Source organism: Elephantulus edwardii, unplaced genomic scaffold (assembly GCF_000299155.1).
Source record: "Elephantulus edwardii isolate Elephantulus edwardi_28Jun2011 unplaced genomic scaffold, EleEdw1.0 scaffold00143, whole genome shotgun sequence".
NCBI classification, from domain to species: domain Eukaryota; kingdom Metazoa; phylum Chordata; class Mammalia; order Macroscelidea; family Macroscelididae; genus Elephantulus; species Elephantulus edwardii.
In genome coordinates, this window is record NW_006399893.1 from 1,831,865 (window position 1) to 1,834,821 (window position 2,957).

The 2,957-nt window shown below is 38.1% G+C and overlaps 1 pseudogene; it reads left to right on the forward strand.

Annotated features, from left to right (window-relative positions):
* Positions 1-1,167, forward strand: part of LOC102850763 — a 78,662-nt pseudogene extending 77,495 nt beyond the window's left edge.
* The last annotated feature ends 1,790 nt before the right edge of the window (positions 1,168-2,957 follow it).

Sequence of the window (2,957 nt, forward strand, 5' to 3'; positions counted from 1 at the left end):
ATACATTATTGAACCCATCTTACTCAGTCTCTCCCCAACCCCAAGGACAGTCCCATTCTACAACAGTGGCATCGTGTAATATTTGTCCTTTTGTGACTGGGATATTTCACTCAGCATAATGTTCTCCAGAGTCCTTCCCCTCACTGGTCTTATCACTTAATTTTATATTTCCCCTTCCCTCCTGGGCATAGTGGCAACTCTTAAGGAAAGACTGATTGCAGCAGTTGTGGAAGAGGAGGCAGCAGTTCCAAACAATATTACTGCAGTGTGTAAGAACAAGTTGATATGGCACGTGCTGTCCACATTCTGGAAAAAAAATCTGTAGCTGATAAGCTTGCCCTTGTGGATATTTTAGAAGACAAACTCAAAGAAGGGATAGATCTGCAATGTTGAATCTTAGTCCTTCAGACACCGAAAATCATAACAGATGAAGATCCTTCTATGACAGGCAATTCCAAGATTGTGGTAGTAAGTGCAGGAGTTCATGGACAAGAGGATGAGAATAGACTCAGTCATGCAGAGGAGTGTCAGTGTCTTTAGATTCCTCATTCCTGAGATTGTCATGTACTGCATCATAATTGTGGTTTCCAACCCAGGGATATTCTTAACACACATTACTTGGAAACTAAGTGGATTGTCCAAGCACTTTGTAATCAGGAGTGAGTATAACCTGGATTCTGCTTGATTTTGCTGCCTTATGGCCGAAAACCTTGGCATTCATCTTAGCAGCCTCCACAGATGAATTTTGGGAGATCATGACAACACAAGTGTAAGCAGTAGGAAGCGGTGTGGTGGAGGTGGTAGGTAGGAGTTTCTCTCTAAGAACTGAATCCAGAAATGGGATGGACAGTGATAGTGGAAATAAGAAGGAAGTACATAAAATGGTAGTTGAAAGTGCCTGTGAAGTCCTCAAACACATCATCAACTGGGCTATTGGATTAAGTGTGGCCAACCTAAATGCATCCAGGATTCATCCAGTTTCAACAATGGTGGAGAGGATGCATGGCACTGAGTATGAAGTCTTTCTGAGCCTTCTGTATATTTTGAATGCTTGAGGGTTAACCAGCATCATCAACCAGAAACTGAAGGATGATGAGGTTGCTTAACTCAAAAAGAGTGCAGACACCCTGGGGAACATCCATCCAGAAGGACCTCAGAGACCTGTGACTTCTAAGTCCTGAGCTGTAGAAGTTTAAAAACTATAATGTGGTTAATATGAGCCTGTAATTTTCATCCATGTTTGTTTTCCTCTTCCTAAATATGTGAATCTAGGCCCACAAGATAGGTCAAAGCTCATTATTTGGCTTAATATGTGCAATAGGAGTCCTTAGAAAAAGAAAAGTAATATCATATTGTTAAAAAAAATAATAAAGACCATTACTAAAACAAGGCACCCCTTAGTCCTCAAACTAACAACATTACTCCTCAATAATTTGGACAAGTAGCTGACTGCAGACTGTCCTGGTGCAATACATCATCTCCTGGTCTCTTGAGTGAGTAAGATGAGTCATTGACAATTTGAATCTTTTCCTCATCTGTCATGATGTTTCTTATCTGTCCAATGGTGAAAATTTTTATGTTGGGGAGGAGTACAACCTATCCCATGAACTGCCAAAAGAACAAACAAGTGTATCTTGGAAAAAAGTGCAGCCCAAGTGCTCCTTGGAGGCAAAGATAATAAAATTTTGGAATGTAGCTAGCAGAGGCTATTCCTTGGAAAGGGACATCATTTTTTTTTTAAAAGTGGAGAGTCAGTGAAAGAGAAGAAGACCCACAACCAGTGGATTGACACAGTGACTGCAGCAATGGGCTCAAGTGTGTCAGAGATGATGAAGATGGTGAAGGACAGAACAGGGTGAGAGCTGTCATTCATAGGGTTGCTGTGAGTTGTACTCAGATGCACTTAAAACAACAGCTTCCCCTCCCTTTTAACTATACTAAATTGGGGTTTGTTTGGTGTTTTTTTTTTTTACTCAACTGTCTTTGAATTCTGTTCTTCATTCCTTTACCAATATTGTGAGGACTACAGAATGATGTTTAATATGGGAAGATGCTTTAATTATTTGAATAGGTTTTTGTGTCAGATAGAATATTCACTAGCATAAATTATAATCCTACTTGATGGTCAGAAAACAAGAATGATCTAAATGTCAGCTTAAATCATGAATGTCCTTTCTCTGCTATCTACAGTGAAATTAACTTATCAGGTGCTTCTATGATATGGAAAAAAATTACAATTTACAAAGTCCTTTTTCAAGGTAATTTCTCCCCTACATTTGGATATGAGTAATCTAGTTTTAATGTCTCCATTTTCATAAAAAATACAAACGTACATAGGGACTTATTTTTGGGCAAAAGAGTTTCTTGTGTGTATCACTCCCCTGCTAGCATAAGCTACTGGACCTTCTTTCCTGAAATATCTGGTATGATTTAAATACCAGCTTCTTCAAAGGCAGAGGACTAATCTTCGAAGGTATATTCCATGTGATTACTTACAGTATGTCACTAAGATACCTTCCGTTTTAATATTTTTATTCCTTGTAAATTACTATGTAATCTGCATGATTTATCAGTATCTCTAAAGAGACCCACGTATAATCTCTAATGTGTGTTCTGTTGACCATTTTCTCTCTCTCTCTCTCTCTTTCTCCCTCCCCTCCACCCCCAGTAGTCTATTAGTATGTTGATTATGTTCTCCGTGCTTATTTCACCTTTTACTTTGGATAATCTTAGAAGTTTGAATCTCTTAGTTACTCTGTGAAATAGTACGTTGGTGGGTCACTTTCTCCTTGTGTATATTTGTGATTTACTGTTAATGTGGACAAAAAAAATTCATAAACCACTTAGAAGAATTACAATTTCAGATAGCTATTTTTTTCCAAAGCAAATGTTTATGGTAATTTGTAACATCAGTCAAATGACATAAGACCTATGTGGTAATTCCTCAAGAAAAAAAA